Source organism: Astyanax mexicanus, chromosome 20, assembly GCF_023375975.1.
Source record: "Astyanax mexicanus isolate ESR-SI-001 chromosome 20, AstMex3_surface, whole genome shotgun sequence".
Classification (NCBI taxonomy): domain Eukaryota; kingdom Metazoa; phylum Chordata; class Actinopteri; order Characiformes; family Acestrorhamphidae; genus Astyanax; species Astyanax mexicanus.
This window is the reverse complement of record NC_064427.1, coordinates 11,544,111-11,561,740: the sequence shown is the minus strand read 5'-3', so window position 1 is coordinate 11,561,740 and position 17,630 is coordinate 11,544,111. Positions and strand designations below refer to the sequence as shown.

The window sequence follows — 17,630 nt, the reverse complement described above, 5'->3', positions numbered from 1 at the left end:
TAAAGTAAGAAATGTCCAAACGTCGTTCCACGCCACCCTGGGCTGGTTGCCAGAGCAGGACGCTGTAGTCGAAGTGTGATTTTGCTCATTACAGCCAAGTTTGAAGAGAAATGTGTTTCCCTGTGCCACCGGAATGTCCTGAACCCAGCGTGTTGTGTGTCAGCGTGCCACCGCCATCACGGCTCCGTCTGCGAGCGCCTGCCACAGCCTGCCAACATTCTGCTGAATTAATAACGTCAGCTGTCCGCACTTCAGACAGCATCGCGAGAACCCGCTAATAATCTAGGCCCCGTTTACATGTTCGTTTCTGCGTAACAAACAGAAGCACTGGCTACTGATTTAAATGAAAATGACATGATAGAGTAATACACCAGAATTCAACTTCTGACTAGGGATGCACTGAATATTCAGCAACTAAAATTATTTGGTTGAAAAAAGAGACAGATTAAATCATCGTGAATGCAATGCAAATGCATATAATTATGCAATGCTAAAAAAAAGTGTTGAAATTAATGAAAACCTGGGATTTGGTATCATTGGATTGGTTTCATTTTTTTCAGTTTTGGCTTTAGTCAAAAACTTGGTGCATCCCTTCTTTTGAGTGTAGTTTGCCAAATACGTTTTTTTTGAAGGTTTTAATTTATTTTGCCACTTTTCACCATGTTATTATAATCATTAATTTGCTTTATTAATGCTACACTAGTCACACATTTACCTCAGCAGTGCAAATACTAAGTAGTACTGCATTGCCATTGCTAAAAGAAAACATTCTAATGTTTCAGGAAACATAGAAAAATGACTTAAAACTAGTGATTGTTTATTATAAATATTTCTTTTTTAACATTTTGGTAGCACACTCTTTTGTGCCATCTCTTGATGATTTAGAGGTACAGTAAGTGTTCTGATTAAAGATTTAGATCCCAACCAACCAGATTATAACCAAAGCATCACCACACTGCTATTGCATCTGCTCTAACACTGAAAGAGTTTGTTTAAGGTGAGGGGAATCAGTCTCATACTTCAACCTCAACGAGTCACCTTCCAGCACTGTAGAAGAAAATAATAATAATCTCAAACTCCCACAATGCACCACATTTCCAACTCCACTGTGCTCAGCATGAATGTCACATGACATCTTTAGTCTCTGTTCAGGTGAGTTGCTCAAGGCATCCATAGTAACATAGAGCTGACAACTGGTCTTTCACTGTAACTATGGCGACGCTGCTGTGATGCTGGGTTGCCGTGGGGATGGACTGGGTGGTGGGAGGAAAGCAGCAGATATCGCCCCCATCCAGGCCAGAAGGAAACATGGGAACAGATCAAATACACATAAATACACACACACACACCATATGTGGGTATTATTAATATGCCCACTATGTATACAATCAACAAGTATCTATATCCAAATATAATATAATATAAAATAAAATAATATAAATTGTATATAGATAATAGATACACATAATAGAAATATTGGCACACCCGCTCCTTTATTGTTTCTTTATTGTCTACCAGTTAAATAGTAATTAAAAAGTGATATTTAGGTTTTATATGTATGGCCATTTGTATTTTATAAATTAGATGTAAACAATAACAGGTACACATCAACAAAACTTTTGGGACACAACAAACCCCAAATGCCTTTAACTAAGCACCAGTTTAATGGCAGGGGGATTTATACCCTGCTTGTTGATGGCATTAGCATGGTGCCAATAGGTTCATGTTTCTCGAGTCCTATTCTATTAGCAATATTTCTCTACAGGGAGTAATAGAATATATACTACCAGTTAAGTTTGAGAATACTCATTTTTTCCCCCTTATTTTTGCAATTTAAGCTCTTCACGTCCAGTCCGTAACCAGAAATGCCAGGGCCTTTAAAAAAAAATTTTTTTTAAAAATAAACGTGTAAATTTCCGTTTATTTTAAAGCTTTTATCTGCAGAAAAGCATTATTGTGTTAATGAAATCTACTGCAGCATTTGCACACTTACACAAAGCACATTTAGATTTTCATCATAATAACTAGAAAAAAAAAACAGAAACACAGAGAACTCTGTAACTATTAAAAGTATTAAATTCTTTTTTATAAAGAAATCACAGATGAAGCCAGAGAGCGTTCAAAAAAATCTTGGGAAATAAAAAGAACACTGGTATAAGAAGAGGTCTGGCTGACCCACATTTAAACACCTTTATCTCAGCTTAACATTGCACCAAGTCTCTGCTTCAGCAGTGAAGAGAAGACTTCAAGGTCTGACAGGTGAAGTGCAGTGATAAAGTCATTGCTAAGATAAGAAAATCAAAAGCTTGTCTAGACCATATAGCACTGCTCCTAGACTAACTACAAAAGGGTGTTCTAAAACTTTTGATCAGTAGTGCATATACACAGGTATGGTAAGGTTGATTTTTTTTAAATAATCTTCTGTCCACACACACACACACACACACACACACTAGAGAAGCTGGAACAGCAGCTGTGTGTTGAAAAGTGGAGCATTCGGTCTCAAGGACGGCTCAATGACAAGCTGCTCTAGATAAGGAGAAACATGGCGGCTCAGAGGAAAAAAAACAACCTATACAATACACCTGTAAATATCATCACACTTAGTCTGATAATCACACACACGTTCTTAACACACACCTGAGCCTGCCACAGAGTCACAACCTGCATGTCATTAACCTCTGTGACTGAATTACAATACCAGCATCAAACACACACCACACAGAGCTTCAGATCAGCAGCTTTACTGCAGACATTCAGTATCTACCTGTTAAACATGAGGCAGTGAGAGCTGAATACTAGTTATTTATCTTTACATTATATACAGAGAAAAAGAGAGAGAGAGAGAGGGAGAAAAGAATTGAGTGGGGGAGGATGAGGGGATGACCTGAAGGAGAAATAGAGAAAGAGGGAGAAAAGAAAAAGATTGAGAAAGGTAGAGAGAGGGAAAGTGAGAGAGAGAGAGAGCATGCCAGTTGCTATTGCATTCTGGGATCCTCCTCCGCGTTTCCATTCATAGAATTCACCCTTACACACTCAAACGCACACACAAACGCACACTCGTCACTACCTGAGGAGGGGAGGGGCTGTTGAGGTGGGAAATTCTAATTGGTTGAGGCACTTCAGCACATTTGAGCTGAGCCAATAAGAACAGTCCGCTTAGTGAGCAACAACAGCGAGTCAGACGCATGCAAGGGAATGAGGATTAGAGACAGAGAGAGAGAGAGGAAGAAAGAAAGAGAGAGCAAGAGTTATACAAAGACAGAAAGAGAGAGAGAGAGAGAGAGAGAGAGAGAGATGTTGGGTTGTGGGGAGCCTCTCTTTGACGTCATTCTGAGCAAATGTGGCTCAGCCTGGCACAAATGCTGCAGCATACATACACACAAGCACAAGCACACGCACACGCACACACACACACACACACACACACACACACACACACACACACACACACACACACACACCTCATACTCAGCCTTACAACAAGACACACACTGCAGGAGCCCATTAAAATAATCATGCACAGTATCTGGGGCAGACAGGTAGCACACTTGCCTATGTGTGTGTGTGTGTGTGTTTGTGTGCACATGTGTGTGTGTGTGAGATAGAGACAGAGCGGCAGCTCTCAAGAGCCTCTACATTAACTTTCAACTGCCCTTGACTGTAAGATCTCTGTGAGAACACGAATGTGTAATAGAGTGTGTGTATGTGTGAAAGTGTGTGTATATGTGTGGGAAAGTGTGTGTGTGTGAGAGAGAGTGTGAGCATGTGTGTTTGCGCATGTGAGAGTGTGTGTTTGTCCTCTGCACATATAGCTCTCCTCCTGAGAGTGCCTTCATGCTCCAGTTAAGAGCAGCTGCAGTTCTGCACAACCATCCATTATATTACACAACACTGTGCTGTGCGGCACACCTGACCTGTGTAAAAGTACAGGTCTGGCAAAGTGTGTGTGTGTTTGTGTATGTGCATTTGGTGTGTGTTAGACACTGGTCAGTGTTTTTTTTTTTTTTTACCAATCAGGCTCATACCAATTACTGATTGTCTTTCAGCATGACCAACCGAATGTCAGTATTTTACTGAGGGTGGAGCAGGATGCTACATTAACCCTTCCAGCTTGTTTGGAAAAGCATCATCGAGCAGTGCTTATGTAATCTTCTGCATTCCATCTCAAGTCTTGCCTTTGACCTCAATCTGTCCTTGTCTCAGTCTTGAGTCTGACTTATGCCGACCTTAAACCAAACGATTTTCAAGTGTAACCAAAACATTTCCAGTGTAAGCTGGTTAAGATTAAAAGTTTTAATCAGTCTTTTTACTCATCCTTTAATTTTGATAAAAATCAACACGTTTAATATTATAGTAAGTCTTGAGACTTGCAAATAGTGATCCTGCAAGATCCCCAGTCTTTGCAAAATCTTAGCCTGTGACTAAAATGTCTGTGTCTTGTCTTTAGATGTGAGAGGGTGTCACACTTTAGTCTATTAAAAGTCTTTTCAGAGTCTTTTTTAATTAATTGTTTCGAATTATGGGCCATATTTTATTAATCTATAGGCGTTCTATCAACATTGCATCGTGATTTAAGTCTGTATGTTTAGTATGTTTTTTTTACGCAGCCTTTGATACAATAGATCATACTATCCTTTTAGAAAGACTAGAAAACATGGTTGGTGTAACTGGAACTGCAATATCATGGTTTAAATCATACTTAACCGATCGCTATCAGTTTGTGAGGATAAATGATATGTCTTCCAGTTATACCAAGGTAAGATATGGAATTCCACAAGGCTCTATATTAGGACCATTATTATTTACATTATATATGCTCCCACTGGGCAAAGTTATTAGAAAACATGACGTAGATTTTCATTGTTATGCGGATGACACGCAGCTCTTAATATCAGCCAAACCTGACGACAGAGTGAGATTAAAGAAAATTGAGGATTGTGTAGAAGATGTAAAATCATGGATGTCGCACAACTTCCTCCTATTAAATAGTGAAAAAACAGAAGTTCTCCTATTAGGCCCCAAAGCTGCTAGAAATAAATTATCAGACTTAATGCTAAATCTGGTCGACTTCTCAGTCACACCTGGTTCAGCAGCTAAAAACCTTGGAGTTATTATAGATTCAGATCTAGCATTCGAAAAACACATATCTAATGTTACTAGAACAGCTTTTCTACACCTACGTAACATCGCCAAGCTAAGAAATGCCCTATCACTGCATGACGCAGAAAAATTAGTCCACGCCTTCATTACCTCAAGGCTAGATTATTGTAATGCACTACTGTCTGGATGTTACTGCAGTCACTTAAATAAACTTCAGCTAGTTCAAAATGCTGCAGCCAGGGTCCTTACTAAAACTAGAAAATTTGACCATATTAGTCCAGTCCTGTCAGCACTGCACTGGCTGCCAGTCAAATTCCGCATAGACTATAAAATTCTCCTGTTAACGTATAAAGCCCTACACGGGCTCGCTCCTGAGTATTTACGAGACCTCATCTCCTATTATGAACCACTGCAATTACTTAGATCTCAGGGTGCTGGTTTCTTAGTAGTCCCTAAAATTCAGAGGAGCTCTGCAGGAGGAAGAGCTTTCTCTTATAAAGCGCCTCAACTCAATCTCCCCGAATATGTTCGGGACTCAGACACAGTCTCAATCTTTAAGTCTAGACTGAAAACTTACTTGTTTAGTTTAGCTTTTGGTAATTAATGTTTTTTTTCCTGAGATGCTGGTGCTGTTGTTCTCCCACTGCACACGGTCACTCAGGTTTGTGGACGGTGGAGTGGGTGGATGCCAGTGTTTCAGGGAGCCTCCATGTCTATGTTACCTTCTGGCTCTCTGCCTTTAGTTAGGCTGTTTTATTCAGTTCTGCCGGAGTCATTTGCCACACTCTGATAATGTTTTATATTCTCTGTTTTACATAAATCCAGTCAAAACTAATTCCATCTCTCTGCCTTCCTCCGAGTTACTGACTGCCCACCTGTCTGACCCGATACCGATGTTGGACCCTTAGGCTCTCGCGTCTCCTGTCCGGCCAGACTGATGGAAGTTTCTGAAGTCAGTTCTTCTCCACCACCACAGATCAGCTGCTCATCGTCTATCTTATTCTCCACTACTGATTACATCCAAGCCATTAGTGGCGCTATTGCACTCCTGAATACATAAAACCTATATGGATGTATAAAAGACTTTTTAAATTTTAATTTAAAAGCTGTTTGACCAGTGGTAGGATGGTCCCCCCTCAAATGTGAGTCTTGGTCCTCCCAAGGTTTCTTCCTCCTCCTGCAGCTCTGAGGGAGTTTTTCCTTGCCTCCGCGCTCACTGGGGGTTCTGTATTCTGTATTTTCTATGTTTAATGTTTTGCCTGATTCTTTGTCCTGTAATCATGTTTCTGTAAAGCTGCTTTGTGCCAACACCTGTTGTAAAAAGCGCTATAAAAATAAATTTGATTTGATTTGATTTGATATGTTGAGGACGCAAAAAATGTCTCGAAATGCAGAAAAGGCATGTACTAATTCTCTAAATTAATTACGGGTGTGTTTTTGGTATAACATCAAATAAACCAATCAACGTGTGCTCTGATTATGGTGCTCTGACTATAGTGCACTGCTATCTTAACAGCACAGTGCTTTGCGTGTCTCAGCAGATAAAAAAACTGACCTGCTTGTTCTCGATGTGAAGGTGTGCAAGCAGGAAATGTATGGGAACAGCAATATTATTTTATTTTGTATTCTGTTCAATGTTGATGTAAATGTTGGGTTTGTGCACTCCTGAACTTCCTTGCATGTGTGTAATATATGCATCAAGTGCACAGCACATCTGTGTAACCAAATTACTAATGGACATCTGACGGTTGACTGTTGTCAGGGTTTTAATCAGTCAGTGGTGCACCTGTGTTTTCCTCTGCCAAAAAAAAAAATATGCCAGAAATTTACCTGAACACACCACACTTCTAGACCACTGGAGTGTAAGATAGCCATAAGTATTATGAAAGGCCTTCTGCAGAGTGCAAGATAGGGCACAATGTGTCCTTATCTCAGTCTTTACTCTGACTTGATGTCAAGACTCTCTTCTTGTCTCATTTTAGACTCTGGTCTTGATGTGTCGTGTTTCTCACAATACCTAAAGGATCTGCTGGAATTCCTCAGTGCCAGACACCACAGTGCACTTTAAGAGGTCTGCAGAGAGAACTCTTTTGGTGGCAAACGGAAAAGCAACAGCATTTTAGGCAGGTGAAAATGGGTTTGTGGGTCCTGTGGAGTGCCTACGTTTTTGTGTTTGTCTATGTGTGTGTGTATGTGTGTGTGTTTGTCTGTGCATTGCAGGTAATCTATGAGGATGAGTCAGGGGTTATTAATAGCAACCTGCAGGAGTCTCTTTCACTGTCTTACACACACACACACACACACACACACACACACAAACACAGATTAAAGAGAGAAGAGACATTTTAATGTAAGCTCCCTTCCCAGAGACAGACTTCCTTCTAGACATCACAAAATTATAGTAATGAGACAGAAAACAAAAGAGGTTGACAGCGAGATAGATAAGGAAAGATGGGGATTAGAGAGATGAGATAGATGAGAAAGAGAAATAAGAAAAGAAAGAGAAAGAGAGATAGAACTGCAGGATGGCGAAACAAATTAAAAAAGAGATGGATATGAGGCAGAGAGAAATAGATGAGGAAGAGAGCGAGAAAGGGATGAGGAAAGAGGGAGAGAGTAAGGGGGAGTGAGAGTCATCACTCCCACTCTGTGTAAACCTGTTGGTTTTAGATGCTCTGTTCAACTCTAACGCCACACAGATTTAAAAAGATTTGCATATTTTTAACTGAAACCACAGAAGGAAAGAGACGGATAGAGAAAGAGAGAGAGAAAGAGAGAGAAAGAGATTTTGTTGCATGTCAGAACCATGTTGTGAGTGCAGTCAGTGATAAAATGAGACACTCTAAAAAGTGATTGTGTTTTTTCAGGAGAAATAATATTATTAAGTTGAGTGAACATACCCGGCAGTACAACTCAATAAAATTATATGCTGGCTTGGAGCTACAGAGTTCACTCTTTACAGAGTTTACTCTTGTGCTGCCCCAGTATTATGCTGTCAGTGTTGGCAGTTCTATAAAAATATGCTAAATATGCAGAGAATACCTATATATATATTAAACAAATATATTTATTTAAGCCCACAATACTTGACAAAAAATCTGTTGAGCTAATAAAACTATTGTTGTGTTGTGTTGTATTCAAGTTAGGTTGAATACACTTAAAATGTTATATATTTACAACTTAATGAAGTCAAAGCAAAAAATGGTAACTTGACTGAGTTAAGTGAATATTTTTTTCTATATTTTTTAATAAAAAATGTTCAGTTTAGTAGTTCTGAACTTCTGAGTTTGTTAATCTTAACTATTAAATATTTTAGCAACTAAGTGCAACAAATTTTTAGTTGGCAAGTCTAGCATACATTTTTCAATTACTTCGATTAAATATATAATACTAAATATTATACTAATATATTATACTAACTATATATACATTAAGTTTAATTTAAAATATTAGATAATGATAAAAGAACTATGATAAATTCTATGTTGAAGTGATTCAATAATTTAAGTTTAGTTAACATTGTTAAACAAGTCTTAATTTTGTAAGTGCACAAAACAAATGAGACGTAAAGGTGTACTAACTTAAAAAAGGCCAGGAAATGAGTTGCTTAATAATTTTAAGTTGGAGTGACTTCCAATTATTTTGCAGTGTAGAGAAGAAATGAAGCAGCATATCTCATCTGTCTCTGAACAGGAACTTTAGACTGGTCCTCATTAAGACACACTGTCATCACCCCCTCCACCCCTGCCCGTCACCCACCCGAGTTAATTGAACTTTTGGAATGGAGTCTGTTAGTCCATTAGTCCTGCACTCTGGATGGCCTGAGCCATGCTTTGCGTCCATCTGGGCCTCTGCCCTCCTTGGCAGGCCATCCTAGTCCCCACACTCGGGCCGGCCTGGTGCCCACCAAGCATTTACACACACACACACACACACACACACACACACACACACACACAAACACAATTTTTGATTAGTAGAACATTTTCTCAACGTTACAGTTAACATTCTTAAAACATTCAATCTGAATGTTCTTAGAACCTCAATGCCTTTATTTTTAGTTTTGGGAATGTTACTTTTAAAAACAACAGTTTGAAAATAAAAGACCCTGAAGCTGCACCATTTACAAGCATCCACTGTGTCTCTGAAAAAAGAGGACCAAGCGATGCAAGCACAAATCCAAACAATGAAAATACAGCAGTGAGTTCCTTTCACTAGGCTTTACAAGCACAGGAACAGAACAATCAACAAATCTGACGTTTGTGCTGTATTTGGTTTTAAAGGGCAAATAAAATATTCCTGTGGGCCGGGGAAGGGTTTGTGGTTGGTTATGTGAGCTGTGAGCTTGGAAACGCCTGGTCTAGAAGATAGCTAATACACACTGTTTGTCAACCTTGCACTAACTATGCTTTAATCAACTGAACACCGGCAAAATGTAGCCCCAAGGGAGGGGTTTCTGAAAAAGTGGCCAGGATGTTTACAGTACTCAACCGGTGAGGACCTGCAGCCAAAGCCTAAGAGGAAGAGAGAGATTACAGCAGAGAGAGTGAACAGGTCTAGGTTAGATGGAGCGGATGAGGACACTATCTGTGTGCCAGATTTGCGAGACCGATTAAATTTGCTTCTCTCTCTCTCTCTCTCTCTCTCTCTCTCAGATGGGGACACAGCAATGCAGGAAAAAAACTGAGACTGATTATGTTAGAATAAAGATCCACAGTCAAAATTAAAGTGATTTGGGCTTCAGTTCCAGCTCTGAGGCCGGATGGAGTTTGTAATCCTGTTAGAGGTTTTGTGCTGCTTTGGAACACATACATTATTACTGTATATAAACTTTACTGAAATCTGCACTGAAAATCTGACTGCATAGGCATGTAGAAATGCAACAATTCCTGAACTGAAGACAACTTTGTTAGACAAATTAGCCAATGTTAGCCTGCATTAAACCTGTTAGGAAGGTTTAGCCTAAATTAAACCTGGAGTGAAACAGTTAGCTAGTTAGTTTGAGGCTGAACTAAACATGTTAGCTAAAGTTATGCTGCGTTAGACTGAATTAAACCTGTTAGCAAGGGTTAGCTCAAATTAAACCTGGAGTGAAACTGTTAGCTAGTTAGTTTTAGCCTAAACTAAACCTGCTAGTTAGAGTTATCCTGTGTTATCCTAATTTTAAAAAATGGTTAGTTAGCGTTAGCCTGAATTTAACCAGTTAGACAGGGATACATTACATTAGCATGCATTAAAGTAATTAGCCTCCATTAGCCTGAATTAAACCTGTTATCGTTTTTACTTTGATGATTGATAGAGTCAACAGAGATAGTAGAGTGGAGATCACTGTACTTACGGGAAGCTCTGCCCTGCTGAGGCATTCCCGCGTTTCCCTGTGCTGCATTTGCCAAACAAATAGCTTTTTCCTCAATATGGAAAGCAGAGCTTTGGCTACAGCACACAGGCTTCAAACAAGCAGACTCTACCACACCAAACTAAGCTTGTAATGCCAAAAACTGAGAAGCATCTTTCATGTAGAAGACAATATATATTATTATGAGATCATTATGTTTATTTTTTTTATTAGTATAACATGTTTGAATCAACAGAGAAATCAGTATGACAAAGGAAAAATGCAATAGAACATGCTCTGATTGGCCTACAGTGACATTCTGTATGTTTTGTTTTATAGTATGTAGTATCTAACAGCTGCCATTTGACAATTTTTAAGTACATGAAATATATATATTTTTCTACATAAAATTTGGATAGCTACAATCAGTAACCAAATAAAAAAGTGAAATAATCTTTTTCTAAAAGCCAGTTTGTTTAATCATTAGAAAAAAAAAGATTTAGAGCTAGTTTTAGATGGTCTTGGATGCTCATTAACTGACCATACAGGTTGGCGTGTTTGGTAAGGCCCAATTTGGCAAAACTGGTTGGCAAATTTGATCAAGCAGATCAGGCTGATGGACCAGTGTGGTCAGACTGGTTATTCTGGTTGATCAGCCTGCCTTGCTAAAAAAATCCAGCTCAAGACCAGCTGACCATGTCGAGAAAAAAAAAACACATTATACAATGGTTGGCTAGCTTGTAAACTCTTGACCAGTATAGAGTATGTTATTTTCCAGATGACCATCTGGTCTTCAGCTCATTCTAGCAGGGTGTTCATAATGGTCTTGCAGCTTAACCACCATGATCAGGCTTGGTAAAAAAGTTAAGTCCTACTGGTTAACTAGCCTGGTCAGGTTGGTCATTACAATAGACCAGCTGGTGCATCATCTGTTCCAAATCCTAATGAAAAAAAAAAGAGTAAAAAAGCTAATGTAAGTTACATATATACTTAAGGTAGAGAACCAAACTATCACTTTAAAAAAAGAATGCAGACTGAGACCACATCATTCCTCCAGCGGCATCATTTCAGCCTCAGTACCATACATGTTCATGCATTACCGAATATCAATCTTTAAGCAGAAACAAGCTAAATATTTCAGACTGTGTGAGTGGTGGGGGTGAGTGTGCGGCATGCGGTTATGTAAAAGTGGGAAACAGAGATAGAGAGAGGAACAGAAGGGTAAATAAAGGTGAACTATAGGGATGGGTGGATTAGGATTGTGCCAGAAGTGTGTCTTATTTGAGAGAGAATGACCTAGTTGGGCCAAGGAGGACAGCAATGTGGGCTAAAGTGACATTGAGGCACAGTCCTGCTTACCATGTTAACTACCCTGCTGAAAACTCCAACTTAAAACCGGTTCATGCTGGTACCTGATTTCAGAGTGATCAAGGTCATTAAAACTGCTGGTTACACTAATAAATGAAATTGATACATCATTTAAAAAAATGTAAAAAAAAAAAAAAGGTAGAGTATGCCGTGCTTTTCTATTCAGCCCCCCCGAACTCTGATACCTCTAAATAAAATCTAGTGTGACCAATTTTCTTCAAAAGTCACCTAATTAGTAAATTAGTCCACCTGTGTATATTTTATTACACCAGAGAGGTCAGAGATAAAGTGCTGGCGAATTGTAAAGCAGGGTTAGGTTATAAAAACATATCCCAAGCTATGAACATCTCACAGAGCACTCTTCAACCCATCATTAAACTGGAGAAGCTGCAGATATCCACAGCTCAGGTGTTAGAATCTGTTCACAAATCCATTGATTATACAAGCCTTTTTTAAAAGCAAGTCATAAGAAATCTACAGCTTGATGTCTGCCACAAGCCATGCAGGGAAACACAAAAATGTAGAAGATGTTGCTGTAGTTAAATGAGTCCAAAATTAAACATTTTGGTCTAAATACAAAGCAAGTAATACAGCACATCACCCTAAACACCCCATCCCCCCACCTTGAAACACGGTGGTGGTGGCATCATGCTGTGGAGAAATTGAGCCAGGTACAGTCACAGTTGCTGGGAAGATAGATGGAGATAAATACAGGGAACTTTTTCTGGGTCTATCTTCCAAAATTTTAAAATATTTTAAAAATGAGAAAACATTTCTACAGATAGTTTTGCAATAATGTATTGGCATTATACTATATCTATATTTTATCAGTGTATTATCATCAATTGTTTCCCTTTCCCCATAATTTTTCTTCAGTTTTTTTTTGTAAACTAAAAATAACTGTACACTTAGTACTCATTAAAGTTGCGCTCAGTCCATTCCAACTTGTTGCCAGACCTCATCATCAAACATCCTCCTATTTTATGATGTTATATTTTTACCCCAGACTTAATGATTATTGGATTTCTGTTCAGTTAGATTTAAGAACATGCATTAGCTACTCTGTTGGACCACATTGCGCCCACTAAATGGCAGAACATCCTTCCAGGTCGATCCAAGCATCTGAAAAGTCTGGCTGGAGTGAGTCTGGAGCACTTTTAAGAGCACTTCCACGGCTCGCTAAGAAAGTGACTCACGCACTGGAACGCTCTCCTGCTCTGCATTGTGCCAAAGCCAGTGAGTTCCAGTTCCAAGGTTGTCTCCATGGCAACACTGATGCTGTGTGCCTGACATTAAGCCTTCTGGATCTGTCAGTGGCTCTCAAAGCACCACACACACACACACACACACACAAAATTACCTCAAATCCTTTTGATCAGGTGTCAGACATCTATGAAAATAGGATTTCTATTGAGGTCAAATTTGATTCCCATATAGAACAAATATCCTAAATTAGCCAAACACTGACACAAACAGGTCATTATTTTATAATATTAAATCTGATTATGATTATTTGGGAACTGGTGTAGGGCCTCATCTCATCTTATTCGTTTAATATAATTGTATAATTTACTCTAAATTTTGATTGATTGACGATCATATTATAGCAGTTACAAAAAACAATATTAAAAAAATATAAGCCCTTGTCGACAACACTACACAACATTCACTATAAGGTAGTGGTGGGGACACGCCCATTATGCAAGTAAAAGATGCCAGCAACCAATAGGGACAATGCTTGGGTTATCATAGTTGATGATTTTTTAAGTAAAATCTACTAAGATATAGCAAGTAAAATATTTTTTTGTGAGCATCAGTTACAAATTAACGTTTACAAAAGAAATTCAAAATGAATTCACTAAGAATTGTAGGTTACATTTTTTAAGTAAATAATTTAAATTAAATACGGAGGAAAGATTATTGCTTTTTAGAAAGAGCTTGTGAACTGCTTTACTGAAATACACCAATCAGAAGCAAGCAAACTGCTGTATCCATGCTAACACAACCACAACTTTTCATTTGCTACACTATGGTGTGTGTTTTCATACTGTAAATATGCTGACTTCAATAATAGACCTGATATAATTGGTATGTTAATCCCACTTCCAGTACTGGTCAAGGCAATCCCAGTTTTACGAGTCACTCTGAATCAAATAAATCACCACCTCCTGATCAACGCATTGAGACAGATCCGCACACCACTACATTTAGCTGTCTGATTTCCGACTGTATTCTCATGCTAACCAGTCGCCTTTTCCAGGAACAAAGCTCTTGTACAGAAATGGTCCCATTCTCCCTGTGTCTTGCACACCAGGATTAGGACCCTAATCCCCCGATTAGGCCTGGCACCGCTGTGTAGCTTCAGAGAAATCTAGCAGCCGCTCTGTCCCCATCATGAGCTACAGCTTTCGGCCTCCGCAAATTAATCAGAGCACTGGAATAAAGTGACCGTTACGCAAGGAATGTCCCAATAAAGAACATGGCTGTGATCAGTTGGGCATGCAGCACCTGATTAAAATGTCAACGAATGTACGATTCAGCATAAAGAGCCATGACATGTATGCCAAATTATATATATGACAGTGATGATTATGATGATGCATTGCTCCATGAACCTTTAACCTCTGACACTTAGTGAATGTATACATGCTGTCCAAACACACACATACACACTTTTGCAAGGAAAGGGTGGACTCAAATAAGCGTGCATTTATCCAAACATGACAGTTCTATTTGATCGGCACGCTCCAACATCCACCTAAACCCCACCAACAAACAAACATGCAGAATTATAATTTACCTGCCCACACTCATTAAACCCAACAGAATTAAATAAAAGAAAAAGCTGCCATTACATGGTGCAGAATGCATAAAGATGATTGGATAACTCTTGCTTACAGACTGTCATCAATCTCTTCTCTGTTTTCTTCTCTATTAATGTGCAACCCTCAAAATCTATTTTATTTTTATCCATCAAAAAATGATTTAGGTGCTCCCTGAATCACTCTTTCACAATTCCTGCCTGATGAATCCTGGCATTGTCATCTTGGAATATGGCCGTGCCATCAGGGAAGAAAAAATCCATTGATGGAATAACCTGGTCTATATTCAGTATATTCAGGTAGTCAGCTGACCTCATTCTTACTTAAACCTGCAGACCAACTGCAGCATCAACCCCAGATCAATTGCTTAGTTAAATCCAGGTGGTGACTTTTTTTGGCCAGGCAGTGCAGAATCACATTTAAATAGTATAGCAAAACATCAACAATAATTCTGGCAATGAGTCACTTCATCACATGTGTACAGTCCTACATTTCAGATCCATTTACGAGCACAGACCTAAAATCAACCTGCCAAATATGATTCAATTTTGTGCTTTGATGAATTATGGAGCTGCTTTGACTGGGTAAAACACTCACACATTTTACTAATTAGACAGACCACCACACATGCTAATGAGCTCAAGAGCTGTTCTTCAGATTTAAAGGGTTCTTAGTAACAAATGTAAATGAACTGAATATATATATATATATATATATATATATATATATATATATATATATATATATATATATATATATAACAATGTAATATATATAAAATGCATTTCATATAGAATTGAGTTCAGTGCAGCACTTTATTTAGTATTGGCTATTAAATTCCCAGTGACTTTGGAATTCCACAGGGTTATCGGTGCAATGACATCAAAGACTGAGTGAGGTTTGTGTGCTGAATAAGCATCATTACTGTCGTCGTCATAATAAATTCTTCCTCTCTGCGCCCACACACTCACCAACAGAAGACCACGTCACTCTGCTGTGCTGCGCTTTTCTCTCCTGGAGAAACAGAGAGAAGCTGACTGGCTGAAACAGCTCACATCACTGCTGACGCCACCCAAAGAGCTCTGTATGTGTGTGCGTTTGTGAGTGTGTGTTCTGTGTGTGTGTATGTGTGTGAGTGTACGTAAGTGATTATGAGAGTGAGGGAGAATATAGAATATATGCTGAATTTTTAAATTTGAAGCCTCTACCTTGTGCTTTTACTCACTGGTCACTTTATTGGAAACCCCAGTGTGTAACTGAATACCAACAATGTGGCTGAGACTACAGCATATAATATACACTACCAGTTAAACATTTCAGAACATCCCTATTTTTAAGTGCAACTCTTTAACCTTTAACTATTTTCTTTTACTACTGAAACTGAGATTAGTTCAATATTTAACTGAGCTAAAGCTGTTGCCATGTGGGTCAGCCAGATTTTTCTCCAGTTTCCAAGAGACTTTTGAAGGTGTAGGAAACAGTCATTTTTCTTTCTACTTACCAGCAATAAATAATTGTTAGCCAATTATTGCTAGCTAAGAACCCCCCTCCCCCCGTGTTTTTTTTATGAATTCTTTTTAGTTCATGTGTTTCTCTAAAGGCTTTGGCAGTTTACAAAACATTGTGTACATTTTATACCATTTCTGATTATTGACTGGACCTGAAGAACTTACATTGTAAAAATAAAGACACCCCTTCTAATAAATTCATTCAGTAGCTTTAAGTTGCATCCATTGCTTACACAGATATGCAAATGCACACACACAGCTTGTCTAATCCATATAGTGAAATACTGCCAATATAATAGGACTCTCAGATAATCATGAACCTACTGCCACCATGTCCCTCTATGTCAGACATGGAATAATATCTCTGGAATAATAGTGCGCTATACTTTTGGGTAATTGGGGATGAGGTGGGGTAGTGATCATCCAACATCCTGATGTTCCTTAATAGCATGTTTGTCGCTAAATGCAAGCAAATCCTTACAGCAATGCTTTAAAATCAAGTAAAAGCCTTCCCTTGACAGTGGATACATTTTAAAGAGTAAGTGTACCAGAGTTAAATAAATCCTGTTAGTTTTAAATGGATGCTGTGAGTGTAGTTCACACAGAAGTAGGTTTTGTGTCTGGGCTGTTTAGCTAGATTTTGTCAGAATAAAGTAAAGGATAAAAGTAAAATAAAACCCACTATCCACAGATCAGGTCAGAGCTACACTTCGCAGATATAAAACAGTACAAGCGCCTACTCTGAGGTGTCTGAGGGAGGTTAGAGTAGCTCTAAGCTGGAGACGCTGTTATATAATCCACCAGCTGCCTGCTCTGCTGTTCGGTCACGGCCAGATCATTGTTGAAAAATCTGCACAGTCAGAGCACGTCGGGACACAGCGTCAAGACTGATCTGTAAACGAGGCCGTGGCTTCACCTGGCTGATCAGCACAATCTGCCCCACCTTAGAGCACAGGGATGCTCTGTCTGGCCTTATAGATGGTGGAGTGGGTGTTTGAGGACTACACAGTGTAGAACAGGCGTTAAACAGTTACAAACTCCAGCAGTGGCACCGAAAATGGTGGGCAAATGCTTGTTTATCTTTTTGAGAAGGTAAAGGCTTCTTTACACCAGCAAAAAGTGAATATTTCACACAATTGTCCACACTAACTTGTAGTCAGTCAAACAAAATTCAGGCTAATTTTTGTTATATTCTTACAGTTCATGCTTACAGTTTACAGTGGTTTGACAACAAATAACAGACCAATATAATTGTACATGACAGTAGCGTATAAGTTACAAAGCCATTAAACAATGAGATATGATCATCTAAGAGAGTTTGCTGTTATGGCCATTTTATAGCAGAGTTTAAGGCAATTTATCTAACTTAATATTTTTTAGCTATGCTAAATTTATGTCATGTTTAAACATAACAGTGTACTTATAAAACTGTAACAAGGATGTCACATGGCAATGTAGATACTACTAGAGCAACTGTGTCGATGCTGAATTCCA

At 38.7% G+C, this 17,630-nt stretch overlaps 1 protein-coding gene across 1 annotated transcript in view; it reads right to left on the bottom strand.

Moving 5' to 3' along the window:
• ppm1e (protein phosphatase, Mg2+/Mn2+ dependent, 1E) overlaps positions 1–17,630 on the bottom strand; it is a 76,312-nt gene that overhangs the window by 28,497 nt on the left and 30,185 nt on the right. The window lies entirely within an intron of this gene.